Raw genomic sequence first — 15,583 nt, 5'->3', positions numbered from 1 at the left:
TTTTCTTGTCATACGCAGTTCCATTTATACAGATCAACACGGCATGTTATAAAAATTCCCTAACTATCTGACATATTTACATCGTTTCAGCAATTGTGTATATTGATAACATTCTCCCTTGATGAAAAATACGTGACGATGCAAGTATCACAGCAGACGATCAACCATTCCTGGTAGGCATGCGCAGATCTAGAAATCTTTCGATCCAGCAGGGTCCTTCTTTCTTTCTTTCTTTTTTTTTTACAAGGGGGGGGGGGCATTTCTAGATTATATTAAGGGTCTAACATTTTGTATTTTGCAACTGTACTTGCATAGAAATAGGCAAAAAATAGTTAGTTTTTACCAATCTCGAGGAAGGAGGATGGGTACAGACCCCCACCCCACCCCACATGTGGATTCTCGCTTAGATAAAGAGCATGACTTAACATAGGGAGCTCCTAATTATCATATACATTTGTATCACAAGTATATAGCACTCTAGATCTCTCGTTATTGTCCACAATGATTCAATTACGTTATTATATGGCGCATTGATTCATACTGAAGATGCTAAAAATTCGATTAGAAAGCCCTAATTCATGGGACGAAAGCTCTGATTACATTCGACATGTCCGTAATTGGTTTGTGCACTGAGTTTTCTGTAATATAACTCGATTGTAAATGTGGGGAACTGGTTTTGAGCTACATGTAACTATAAGCCTAGAATCTAATTTGTTTTAAAAACAAATTTTATTGTCGTGCAACATACAATTCGGAATTGGAACTGAAATCAGAGTTTGTCCTCTCCCTAAAATTAAGAAAATATACATGTATATAGATACATTGTAGATCTACATTTATGACAGAGTTTCATGTATGAATAAATATGAATATACACAGACACTGCCTGGTTCTCTATTAACATTCAATTTTCACTGATTTTGTATTGTTGGAAAGGGTCATATACATGTATATACTGTAGTCAATGGATAAACATTAAAGAAATATAAACGTCCGTTGTTTTTCATAAATAAAACAAAAGGCAGTGGTACCAGCAATCCTTGGAAACCGTGAGGTGTAAACGTTTTATCTTATGCAGCTAAGTTTGGATATTGATATGCACATCATAACCTCCCTTGGTAGTATTTATGGGCAGCGGAAAGGGAAAGGAAGACGATAACACCGTGTACAACCCCACATTTAGGGGTGCGGAATAGTGACTTTAGGGGGTACGGAATTCGAAGCGTGTTTTACTAGACAAGTTGACATATTTAGCTTATTTATATAGAGATAAAACTAGTCTTATATTAACATACGACAGAACACAGTGATGTCCCCGACTAGTCTTATATTAACATACGACGGAACACAGTGATGTCCCCGACTAGTCTTATATTAACATACGACGGAACACAGTGATGTCCCCGACTAGTCTTATATTAACATACGACGGAACACAGTGATGTCCCCGCTTACTCTTACTCGTCTCCCACCTCGCAGTTCGTGTTAGAAATAGGTGAACACTTCAACAATATTCGGCAACCACACGTAAGGGTGCAAATTTGATCGATATTTGCAACAAAACACATGTATGCTAACTGTATGAAAGCTGTACCCCCTAGTGGCACACACTGAAATTGAAGTTTTCACCGTTTATTTGACGTGAAATTTCGGAAATCATAGAAGTATCTGCTACAGCGTTATGTGCAGAAACCTTGCGTATTAGTTATATTATGTGGAGTGGCAGTATAATTGAAAATTTCGCCAAATATCGATAAAAATTGCATCCTTACGTATGGTTGCCGAATATTGTTGAAGTGTTCACCTATTTCTAACACGAACTGCGAGGTGGGAGACGAGTAAGAGTAAGCGGGGACATCACTGTGTTCCGTCGTATGTTAATATAAGACTAGTTTTATCTCTATAGCTGTAACCAAGCTAAATATGTCAACTTGTCAACTAAAACACGCCTCGAATTCCGTACCCCCTAAGGTCACTATTCCGCACCCCCAAATGGGGGGTTGTACACGGTGGATTAGGACATGCACATGTATACGCGCGTTTCTCGATAGTATAAATTATAATTTTTCGTGACATTTCACGTACAATTCACTTGCTTTCTATCTCGTGGACTATAAAAAAAATCCTTGGGGTATATCACCATGTCTGTTTTACAGTTAGCATACATGTGAATTGTTGTAAGTAAAAAATTTAAGCTTCTTACGTATTACAGGAAGTTGTATTAATGTACATGTGGCAAAGAAGTAGAGACAAATCTTTGGAACAATCAGATATCGAACCAAGGATCCTTTTATTACAAGATAGGTTAACTAACCACTGAGCTACCCATGTTGACATACAAAGTATGGTAATTTAACCACAATATACAGACAAGAACTCTTCATATCGAGGAGATGAAAAAATGATTTTTGCTAACGCCCTCGGGTGATAGCATGTACTGTTAGTGTTTTTGCAGCTAATGCACATGCTTGGGTGCCATAGTGCGGCGTTCTGAGAAATATATAGAACAATTCTAAGTCACGAATCTTAATTTACATTTAAAATCTCTGATGATTAAAACTTTTTGCACGAGTAATGAAATGGTGTTTAAAAATGGATTTACAGTTAGCTATCCAAGTTTTATTTTGCGGGCTAATTAATTATATAGTACACGGGTTCCACGTAATGATATTGACTCAATTAAGTAGCCTAAAATACCTTTAATTGTTTACACGATGACATCATTGATAAAGGTTATAGTTCTGTTATTTTGAATAAAAATACAAATTTAGAAATAATTGATACAGCTAGTCTTCAGATTTTAACTTTTCAATGACGATGCGCAGGAAAATTTCTGTTCTCGGCAGTTGGCGTAAAGTCACGTGGGAGATACTCTTCCTTGGCATGGACCGACTTTTCTGAGAAAACAAAGCAATTGTTTTCGGAACTTTCTGTGATATTGAGCCGGGAAAAATACGGGACTGTCCGGCTCGTAAGGTCATGTGGTAAAATTTCTACTGTATACCAGACAGCATGGAATTCCATAACCTTGGAAAAGTGTTCACTTAATCTACTGATTTCACAAAAAATAAAGTGGGTGTAAAATACCAAGCCCGATTTTATTGTCTCTCAATGCTATATCAATTTTAGCAGTATTTTTTTTCTATTGAAAAGTTCCAATCAGTTAAAATGGTGAGAGGCCGCTAGACTGGTATATTACGTATTTTTTTTCTCAAATGAAATAACAAGGATAAATCGATAAGGTCTTTGTCAGGAAAAAAGGAGGAGTGAACCCCTATTCCATATAGCATGCTTTTAAATACGTGCATTCTTACTTCGTAATGAAGAATTTTTATAACTTATATAATTTCTAAACTAAATAATATTTTGACCTCAAGTCTTGTTAATTAAGGAACAAGTAATCAAAGTAGCGAAAAGTTATTGACAAACACAATAGTTCATACACAAGTATATGCACAAAACATTTAAGGGAATATGAGAGAAAATACTTGTAACAAAAATTCCCCTATACATTCACATAAAAATTATTTACACATAACAAACATAAATCACATGTAGAAGCAGGTAAACCACAAAGTAATGCTACATCAAGCGGAAGCGGGGTTGAGTGGGAGGGTGAAAAGTAAGGGCACCTCCCCAGCTACTCCAAGCAATAATGGCGCCAACAAACTGTATGCCTTGCACATCATGCAAGGGGAGACAAAACCCGCAGACCAGTGGATAGAGGGACCATGTCAAAATTCATTTTATCATAATAACAATCGGCCCATGGGCCACATCGCTCACCTGAGTCACACCTTGTTAAAGATTTTCCTTATATATTCACATGTAAAACTTTGATCCTTATTGTGGCTCCAACCTACCCCCAGGTGCGCGGCCGGTCATGATTTTTACAAACTTGAATCTGCACCATGTCAGGAAGCTTTCATGTAAATGTAAACTTCTTTGGCCCAATAGTTCTCGAGAAGAAGATTTTCTCTAAAAATTTTGATTCCCTATTGTGGCCCCAGCCTACCACCGGAGGGGGGCATGGTTTTAACAAACTTAAATCTGCACTATGTCAGGAAGCTTTCATTTAAATATAAACTTTTCTGGCCCAGTGATTTTGAATGATTTTATCTATTTCTTTGTATGTATATCATTAATCCCTATTGTGGCCCCATCCTACACCCGGAGGTTATGATTTTAACAAACTTGAATCTGCACTATATCAGGAAGCTTTCATTAACTAGTTCTGTATCGATCACTTTTTCCACTGTATCTCTTTGGGTTCACACTAATCCGCAAAATACCAATACATGTACAAACGTTCACTTTAAATAAAAACTGATCCCAATTGAGGCAAAACAGAGAGAAAATCGCGTTTTCAAGTATGTTGCAGGATAACTTCCTCGGTCTCGAAATGTTGTTTAGAAATATAAAAGCCGAGGCCTTTGGACTTTACATTTCAAACAACATTTCGAGTCCGATAAGGTTATCCTGTGTCATCCCATCTTCGCTAGCCAAGGGTGACGATACACGGTGTGAACACCGTGTATCGTCACCCTTGGCTAGCGAAGATGGTGTCATCCACGAAAACAAGAAGTTTATTCCTATCTACTACTGCTACGGCTCAGATACGTATAGCCGAACGTTTACCTATATACATGTGCAATAACGAATTTATTCGCGGCGTCATGGCAGTTTCCGAAACGGACTAGACCTACATGGTTTTTTTTTCTTTACTGACGAAAAGGGTGAGATGGTTGAGCTATAGCAGATCTCTTTTTAAAAATATTTCAAGCATCTAGTTTAATGTTGAAGAATTATATCAATTGCATTGAATACACAGTCCAAGAATACTACATGCAAGTCGCATTATAATGACCGCGGCATTCCTCTGAACTTTGAAATAGCGATGGTAGAATTGATAATAAAGAACTGTGACATAAAAATATTCAATACAATGGGCTATGTGAAAAAATATATTTGATTTATGTCTTTCACATTTTTTCATGTGTCAAGTTCCTGTAACATAATATTTATACTTCGTGTGTGAAACTTTTGTATGTATGTCTTTATGAAATAGGGATAAAATTCTGTTGAAAGAGATTATACCATCGAACACGCACGAAAAGACGCGCACAAAATACTAATACATGTATAGAACTTTGAATCTAGTATATGTTCAGATTTCTTTTGTTCAAAAGGACTAGGATTTTTTCTATTCTAGGTTCGCTCTCTTATCCAAAGAGTTCTGAAGATGAGCTACGTGTCATTGTCGGACAATTGGACAGACTTGTCGCAAGCTTAAGGCAGTATGTGATTGAAGGAAATGTGCCAGAGTACTCGGTGGACAGTGCTGAACCATTAAGCGAGTTTACGTCAGAATTCCCTATTCACGACATCCGACCACCATCCAGTCCTGGAGGACTTGATGACGACAAACATTACCCCTCCTCTCTAACCTCAAAATGGTTCTACGAAAGGTTTGGAAAGCTTCTGAAACAATACTTCGGCGGTTTCCCAAATGGACCATATACATGTAAGAGTATAAAATCTTTAAAATATATCAAATAAGCATGGAAACCCCGAGCGATAGATTGTTTGAATGTATTGCATTTTATCCCTTTTTCAGTGGAAGTGCCCTGACATGATATTATGGTAAAGCTGAATGCGTGGTACAACAATGACCAAACGTTTCAAAAAACAGGCTTTTATGAACGTTGCCGGGGAGGTTTTGGATGCCCGTTTCCAGTGCGCAACTACAAGAATCAACCAGATAATTTTCTGTGAGTTTGGCTAGAATCTATATTTTCCTTTGTCATGTGCTTCTGTGATTTTGGACTTTGTCAATGTACATCATTATGCTCCTCTGGGGGCCCAAATTGGTTGAATAAATATTCTATTCTATATTTTCCGCGTACGGAGATCGGTGGAAAATGCCTTTCAGATTCGAAAATAACGAGTTGTATTTCAGTCACGTGGTAACGAGATTGTTTTCGAGGGATGCTCATCTTCTCGCAAATATTTGAACAATTTTTGGGGGTTAAAAATTGAAATATCATTTGTCTATTTTCATGCTTGAAATTTTATTGAAAAATTCCTGCGTTATTCTAGGGATGGCGCGCATTTGCCATTTTGACACGGTATGAGACGCTGGTTTTCAGAATTTCTTAAAAGAAAGCTTTTTCATTTTACTTCTGCTTTTTCCTGGCGGTCACGAATACTAATTCTTTTTGTTATCAGTAAACGTTTTCATATTTTTTTGGTTATAATTCATTATGGCATATTCCCCGTCGGTAGAAAAAAACCTTGTTTCCCTATATATGCTTCCTGGACTATAATGTCGGCTGAGATTCGGCTTGGCAGAATATTTGGACTGACGCCTTCACCGAATCTCGGAGCAGTCCTTTATAATTCACATCTGCAAATTTTCTTTCAGTTTCGACCGGTTCTAGCAATTAATGTGCACTTGCGTGACACTGCTGTTCACTTCAAATAAGTTAGTTGCCCATTAAACCAAATCTGTATCACTATTAATGCTGCATTACTTACCGTCTAAGTTTGTAAATTCCATAAAATAAATTTTCCGTTCAAATGATGAGTTCCATGGTGCAATATTTTAACTCCCGAAATTGAAGAGTTCCAATAGTAGAAATATACAAGACGGTATGTGGAGATACAAAATGTATCAGGAACTAGATAATACAGACTATAGGAACTCTTCAATTTCAGGAGATAAAATATTGTGCCATGGAAGTCATCATTTAAACGGAAAATTTAGTGACCTTTTTCATTTTAGGATTTTCATACCTAAACGGTAAGCAATGCACAATTAATAATGATGGGAAGTTAGTTTAACAGTCAAATCACTTATCTGAAGCGAACAGTAGTGTCACCCAATTGCACATTAATTCCTAGAACCGGCCGAAGCTGAAAGTAAATTTCCAGACATGAATTATGAAGGACTACTCCCGAGATTCGGTGAAGGCGTCAGTCCAAATATTCAGTCAAGTCGAATCTCGACCGAGATTCCCTGGGCTGCGTTCAAGATCATAGCGGCTAGCCTAGCTGTTAGGCTAGATATCTAGGTATATTGAACGCACTGTATGAATTAACGCTTGTTTTCCCTACGTAGGACTAGCCTAGCATATCGTTCAAGATTGTAGCGATACCGAGCCCTACCTAGCCGCTACGATCTTGAACGCAGCCCAGGACTAGTTAACAAATGTCAATTTTGTTAGAATGCAGAAGACTTTGATTTCTGAATAGCATGTGTACGATCGTTACGGCTTTTCATGGTTGACTGAATGTTAATTCGTTCAAATGATAGAAACTACTGTAAAGGTATATATAATGGGAAAATCGAATTTATTTCGCGATTGATGTATACAAACAGTAGGGGTAAGATTATTCACGTAAAATATTCAATGGCTTTACCATAATTTCTTGGGTGAGAAACCTCGTATTGAAGTTGGACCTTTTTGTGTATTATATATATATGCAATAAAATATGCAGCTTTTAATATTCTAATATCACATGACTCAAATTCTACATTTTAAAAAGATATCTTTAAAGGATCAAGCGATGACTGACGATGACCAGAATATGCCTACTCGCTCAAGGCAGATTCTGGAGAGTTCAATAACGGATACGGCCGCTCTGGACCCAAGTCGCCCAGAAAATTGTGATGTCGGCACAGAGACATACTTGCGGGGAAATTATGGATTACATTAGTTATTTCAAATTTAAAGGTACACATCTAATAATTCATATTTACATGTACGTTTATGGCGTGTAAAACGTTGCTATATTCGATAATCTTATGATGTATGTTCAATATCTTGTGATGTATGTTCAATATCTTGTGGTGTATATTCTATATCTTGTGATGTATATTCTATATTTTGTGATGTATGTTCAATATCTTGTGATGTATGTTCGATAATCTTGCGATGTATATTCTATATCTTTTGATGTATGTTCAATATCTTGTGATGTATGTTCAATATCTTGTGATGTATATTCTATATCTTTTGATGTATGTTCTATATCTCGTGATGCATATTCGATAATCTTGTGATGTATATTCAAAATCTTGTGATGTATATTCTATAATCTTGTGATGTATGTTCGATAATCTTATGATGTATGTGCAATAATTGCATTATGGGTAATATGACACAACAGCGTTCTATTACAGTAAGGACAATTTTCATTGGTTGGAAATAACGAAAGTATCCGGTGATGCAAGAGTAACGTCTTCTTTAATATTAATGATATGAATTTGACACTGAATGAATCGGGAAACACTTTGCCAAAATTCTATATTTCATGATCGTAGAGTAGGGCTTTTAAAATTGGTACCAGGGTGGGACCAAAATTGTCATGGTGATTAAATGTCTTTATCATTTGAAGGACTTCTTTAATTAATCTGATATACTGTATAAAATGAAACCGAGACATATGAAACTTTGACAAAAGCTAAATTTATGCATATATAGGAAAACAGAAAGGAATGAACAAGGATTTTGAATTTAACCCTCAGAGTTCTGACTCTGAACCACAGGCACCTGAAGTATGGATACTACCCCCCCCCCCTTTTTTTTAAAATAATTTCTTATTTTTTGTGGTGGTGATGATTTCTCTGGAATGTGTATACCGGTAGAAGGCCAATCTCTATAGCTTACAAAAAGCGTAAAACGATTACATAAATCGAAAGAGGGATGAGATAGGCAGGGAATCGACACATTTCTGAGAAATTATCGCCGCAAAAATATCCCCCCCCCAAAAAAAAAAAGGGGGGGGGGTTAAGCAGTATCCATACTTCAGGGGCCTGACCTTTGTCTAGGACAGATCCTAAAAAGTCATAGTGTTATATTTAACATACTAGTGTATCATATTTTGCATCACCGGATACTTTCGTTATTTCCAACCAATGAAAATCATCCTTAATTTAATAGTACGCTGTTGCATCATATTACCCATAATGCAATTATTGCACATACATCACAGGATTATTGAACATACATCACAAGATATTGAATAAATATCACAAGATTATCGAATATACATCACAAGATATTGAATATACATCACAAGATATTGAATATACGTCAAGATTATCGAACATACATCACAAGATACTGAACATACATCACAAGATTATCAAATATACATCACAAGATTTTGAATATACGTCACAAGATTATCGAATATGCATCACGAGATATAGAACATACATCAAAAGATATAGAATATACATCACAAGATTATCGAATATACATCACAAGATATTGAAAATACATCACAAGAATTGAACCTACATCACAAGATATTGAACCTACATCACAAGATATTGAATATACATCACAAGATATTGAACATACATCACAAGATATTAAACATACATCACAAGATTATCGAATATGCACCACAAGATTATCGAACATACATCTTAAGATTATCGAACATACATCACAAGATTATCGAACATACATCACAATATCATTGAACATACATCACAAGATATTGAACATACATCATAAGATTATCGAATATAGCAACGTTTTACACGCCATACACGTTTCCAAATAAATTTTTTTTGGTACCCCTTTTTACAAATTGTAATAACCATTACCTCAAATCGCAGTTAGAACAATGTATGGAAGGATCTTTAATCTTAACGGCTGGGAATTTCAACAGTAATGAAAGTAGAATGTAAACAGATATTTATGAATATGCAATCTTGAGCATATGAACGCCGCTCACATTTCGTACGAGCGTGAAGCGTTTATTTTCATATTGGCAAATCTTCGGATATATTGAATTGATATATTTATAGGAAATATTTGCAATTTTTACTATGTAAACTAATTAATTGCAGATATCGTGGAATTCCTTGGAAAAATGAAAACGCTCTTATGGAAAGCTGGGCAGAATAAATGGACGACAGTGGTGTTTGATGAGAAACTTAATCAACTTCTGTCAGAAAATGAGTTTGCCTTTAGATGTCAGAGTGCGAATGATGTCTGGAAATTGCTAGCCGTTTCCACGAAAGGTAATGAGATGTAAAGGTAAAGTGTAGAATTTACCGGTAGCATTACTCGTCTTTACAATATCTCCATACATGCACTGGTACATGTAAATTAAATTTAAAGCGAGCTTAATGTATACAATACGAATGTTTAAAAACATGAACTAGAAAATGATTTAAATTTCATACAGGTTCTCGGTTACCAAACCTTCCCCCGAGACGGAGGTCTGGCTACGAAAACTTCTATCAAGACAAGTGACTACCGACGTCCCCTCCGTTCTCCCTGCCATCCTCCAAGTATACACGAATTACATCAAAGGGACAGTTAGAAACTTAGAACAAGTGGCCATGGAGAACCACATGATCAAAGGATACGCGGCCGACATCACCGACTTCATGTTAAAGTTCCTCGGTAAGTATTATACAATATTCGAGAATATATAGAGCGTGTTCCAAATTTCAGCAGCAGTTGTATATTACGATACAGACAATTAGAAAACTTATTAATCAAGTGTAGGACCAGATCAGCTTAGATATTTAGAATCCATCTTTGAATACCTGGCAACCACAAAGACAAACGACAGGGAGATCTACGGGGACTAGACAATGGCGATTCTCCACAACGCTCGCTCGAAGTTTGGGTGTACACCTTCAACATGGTTGAAACAATCCCAGAAGATCCATACTTGTGTTGCAAGTTTTCCCTCACCCTTTTGAAAATTAAAAAAAAATTCAGAAAAACATTTATTTTTGTTTGTAATGAATGTAATTCAAAAATGGAATTTGTATTGTGGAATAATGTATCATGATTTAAACAATTGTGTATCAGCCTGACAGTGATAAACTTGAGGAGGAATAGGTAATTTTCTATGCAGTAGACATGTCGAATAAACTGTTCATACTAGAACCCGATGCTACATGGTAAATTAGCCCTGTTGGTCTTGCAAGGGAAATTTAACTATAATGGTCAGGGACAGATCCAGGAATTGCGGTTAGGGGGCGCAACTTTATGAGGCATTAGGTCTAGGGCGAAGCCCTGGTGGGGGCCCAGGGGGCGAAGCTCCTGGATTTTACAAGATTTTAGAGGGCTTGAAATATGTCTCCTATGTAGTCATTTTTGATAGAGGGAAATCAATAAAATGACGTAAATTTTAAGGGGTTTTGGAAAAAAATGTAAGTTCTCCCAATAAAAGTAATTCAATAAATCAAAAGATTGTCATTTATTGCTCCGAGTGGAAGAAATTATTGCTTTCATCGTTTACATTTTTCTAAACAAAGAGACCACGATTTACCTTAAATTTAAAATTTTTAGGGGTGAGTGGGGGTGCCCCCCCCCTTAAATCCACCACCGATAGCATTTTCCATTTTTTTGAACCATGAAAGTCGTCTGAAACCAAATTCGTGTGCAATATTGGGTTTTTACCACGGGACCACAACTTTCCCACCCACTCCTTTTGATTTTTTGGGCGGCAATTTCGATTGATGTAATTGTTTCACGCTTTTTGTAAGCTTTAAAGAGATTTGTGTATTCTACTGATATGAAATGCAGGTGAAAGGAATTTTCCTCCCCTCCCCTGTGATGAAGTTGGGAAGTATGGCCCGTACACAATCCTCGCACGACCATAAACAATTCCAAAACTGCACATATAAGATTTCCGATCAAATGATGCCCCTAGTGGCGGATGTAGAGGGGGTTGCACACACACACACTTTTGCGTTGATCTCTTCAAATAATGATCTCTTCAAATCTGAATTGTAGCGCACATTTAATGAATTGGTGATAGCTTGGATTATTCTGCTGAATCGATTATCGCTGTAATTGTAAATGAATTCTAGTAGTTCAATCAAATGCGTGTCATAATTGAATTATTGCTCTCTTCAGTTGAATTAATGGTATCATTAATGATGCTCGCGATAATTATTTTAGGGAGAACTAAATGATTAGAGATCTTCAATTCAACTTATCCACATTGAATTAATAGTGATCTCTTTACTTGAAGTGTTGCTCCCTTAAAAAGAATATATGCGCGCAAAAGCATTGTAAATCCTTAGAAGAGATCATCAAATCATTTAAACCGAGCTCCAAATCAAATTTTGCGAGCAATCATTCCATCACATTGCGCGCATCATTGAATTTGAGCAATGATTGATACGCGCATCTAATCAATTACTGCTCTCATTGAATGAATTAATCAGTGCTCTCATCAATTGAATCTATGCGCGTATCAATTCAACTGCATGATGAGAGTGATATTTGATTTGATGCGTGCATCAATTCCAATTATTGCGTGTTATAATGAAATTGATATCTTCAAGTAAATAACGATATCTTCAATTATTTGAGTTTATGTTAATTAGGCGCTCCAAACAAACTCAGGTTGCAACACCCCCACCCCCACCCCCTTAAAATTTTCTGTAACTGCCCATATGTATCAGTGGTCATTTGTATCATCGCAGAATAGACAACTTTAAAGTGATGCATATTCATGTTCCATACTGCTGCAGTTGACTACAAATGCGATTTGAATAAATATTTGTTTTTGACCTTGACCCCATCCTCAAGGTTGGAACCCAATCGCGTCAAAATTTAAAATGTGTGTACAGTTGCAACCATTTCAGTTTTCGTACATCGTGGTGTTAGGATTAGCAGCCCATTTACAACTAATATTCATCGTTGGAAAGTGAACCAGGTCCATTTTCAAATACAGGTTTAAAGGTTGGGTTTGGGTTTTTTTACGCTGAAGGTAAATGTATGGGGAAAGAAGTAATAAAAAGATACAAACTTATACAGATTATTACACATTTAAAAGAAATCGATCGAACACGTTGTTCGAGAAATCGTGTGCAAAATTGTTTTGAGGGAAAGAAGATAGAAGACCTGAATTTGAAAGGTTCAGATTTCATTAATTTCATTTTTACGTGTTGCACTGTGAAATTTGATCTAAATCGATTCGTGTACAGATGCTACCTATGTACACTCATGATAAATGTACATGTATGTATAAATTATATAAATCGCAAAGATTGTGTACCATCGGAATAACTTTGAATTCAGACATGTCTCCGAAACTTTCCACAGTATCCGTTGTCGTGTGTTCGATGTTGATCGTAGGACTGTTGGAGGGAACTTTGCTGGACTCTGTTTTAAAGAAACCCACGACCCTTATTCAGCTTGAATATAGAAGTTTTCAAAATCTCCTGAAGCTGAAAAAAGGTACATGTATTTCATGTCATCTAAAACAAGTTTTGATTTGCAACTTTAGGGTATTTCCACCCTCATGTGACTTATCAATATTAATGGTTGAAAGTGTAAAAACTGTATTAATTTCCACTAAAATATAGTTTAATTTAATTAATAACCAAAGAAAATGTGTATGTTGCCACCTTTTTTAAGGCGTCAGACATACAAAGCTGAAGTATAGGCCAAGGTCAGAAAATCGCACATTTTAGTAAAACAGAATGATAAAAATAGATTAAAACTTGTTGAAATGATAAAATTTTAATGTCAACAGTTTATAAAAAGTGCTTATTTGTAAACATGTATAAATCAATTGTGGATATTAGGGAAAACATTGTATGATACATGTAGACATACAGTTAGAGGGGATACCAGTATAGGAGTTATTGCCCTTGACAACATTTTTAGAATTATAAATAATTATCTATGGAAAATATGAACTGTTTGACTATCAATAGTTTACATGTACCAATTATTTTATTTCATACAGTGAAAACATTCCTCTGAAAGATATATTTCTATCGTTTACAAAGTTTAATTTGATAAAGTTTTTTGCCAAAATCCTGACATCACACGGGGATCAATCTACCTTAAACACTTGCCGTTGGTACTAAATGAATTTTATGCAGGGTACATTATCACAAAAACACTTTTGATTAAGACCACCAAAGATTATTTGAATCTGGTCCTGACTTTCTTAATCATTTCTTTACGAAAATAACGTTCTGGTCCTTCATAAAATCTTCTGTAAAAGGACTGACCCATTTTTAAAAGCCACATCGCTCACCCGAGCCACCGTTGCCCATATCTAAACATTTTCCCTATATATTTCCATGTAATACTTTGATCACTATTGTGACCCCAACCTACCCCCGGGGGTACTTGAATCTACACTATGTCAGGAAGCTTTCATGTACATGTAAACTTTTCTGGTCCAGTGGTTCTTGAGAAGATTTTCTCTATGGATTGGTATGCAAAACTTTGATCCACTATTGTAGCCCCATCCTACCCCCAGGGGCCATGATTTTAACAAACTTGAATTTGCACTATGTTAGGAAGCTTTCATGTAAATTTGTACTTTCCTGGCCCAGTGGTTCTTGAGAAGATTTTTAAAGATTTTCCCCAATATGTTTGTATCTAAAACTTTGATCACCTATTATGGCCCCATCCTCCCCCCCCCCCCCCCCGTGGGGGGGGGGGGGGGGGGCATGGTTTTAACAAACTTGAATCTGCACTATGTCAGGAAGCTTTCATGTAAATTTCAGCTCTTTTGGCCCAGTGGTTCTTGAAAAGATTTTAAATAATCCCAACCCATTTTTACATTTTTGTGATTATCTCCCCTTTGAAGGGAACATGGCCCTTCAGTTGAACAAACGTGAAAGCCCTTCACCCATGGATGCTTTTTGCTAAAGATGACGGACAAAAGGCAATCAGAAAAGCTCACTTGAGCTTTTAGCTCAGGTGAGCTAATAAGCGTATATTCACCTACTTTGTGTGTGTGTGTGTTGTGTGTGAATAAATTGTTGAAAAGAGGGATCTCAACTTTGTCTTTTCATATTTTAACAGAAAGTTCAAATACAGCAACAGTTGCATTCACAGCACAACTAGGAGGTGATCTACGAAATGTGAAATCCCATGAAACTATTGTTTATAATCACACGAGACTGAACTCTGGCAACAGTGACGATGGTAAGACGGGAATCTTTACAGCACCAACTTCCGGGATCTACTACTTTTCCTGGACAATATTAGCTAGACCGAAATTCCCTTTCAATACTGCCATTGTGATCAACAAGTCAAAACACTATCAAGCCTACAACCACTGTGTTTCATCTATAAACCAGTATCGCATGTGTTCCAAGTCTGTCCTGCTCAACTTAACAACTGGTGACAAAGTCTGGATAGTGGCTTATCGCATGTCAGTCGAGTATGCTCATGGTGGCACCTGGCCACAATTTTCTGGATTCAAATTAGCTTAATGTGTTCATGTCCCAGATTCACTGAAGCATTACTGGTATTTTACCTGTACATGTATCACAAGAAATAAATTAATTGGGGCAGAACTCTTTTTTTTTCTTTGGTTTTCATGAAATTAATACTAGTAGGTGAGATCTGGTTGACCATTATCTGACTGACTGGCACTTGTACATGTAATCTTTTTATAAGGACTAGTGTTACACATTCCTCCCGAAATCTATCGACATTAATTTATACAGAGCAATTCATACTCCGCATAATATGGGAACCTGTGACAAATCCGAGTTTCTACATGTACAGACATGATGTATATATAAACTGCTGTTGTTCCAATTACCTGACAAGTTGC

At 36.4% G+C, this 15,583-nt stretch overlaps 1 long non-coding RNA gene across 1 annotated transcript; it reads left to right on the top strand.

The window, feature by feature from the left end:
• The first annotated feature begins 9,658 nt into the window (after nt 1–9,658).
• Nucleotides 9,659–15,320, top strand: LOC125649686 (uncharacterized). The gene is made up of 2 exons (XR_007360778.2): nt 9,659–13,233; nt 14,824–15,320. It is a non-coding gene; the product is annotated as an uncharacterized LOC125649686 (long non-coding RNA).
• Nucleotides 15,321–15,583: the final 263 nt, after the last annotated feature.

The sequence above is a fragment of the Ostrea edulis genome, chromosome 5, assembly GCF_947568905.1.
Source record: "Ostrea edulis chromosome 5, xbOstEdul1.1, whole genome shotgun sequence".
Taxonomy (NCBI): domain Eukaryota; kingdom Metazoa; phylum Mollusca; class Bivalvia; order Ostreida; family Ostreidae; genus Ostrea; species Ostrea edulis.
This window is presented reverse-complemented; position numbering and strand designations above follow the sequence as displayed.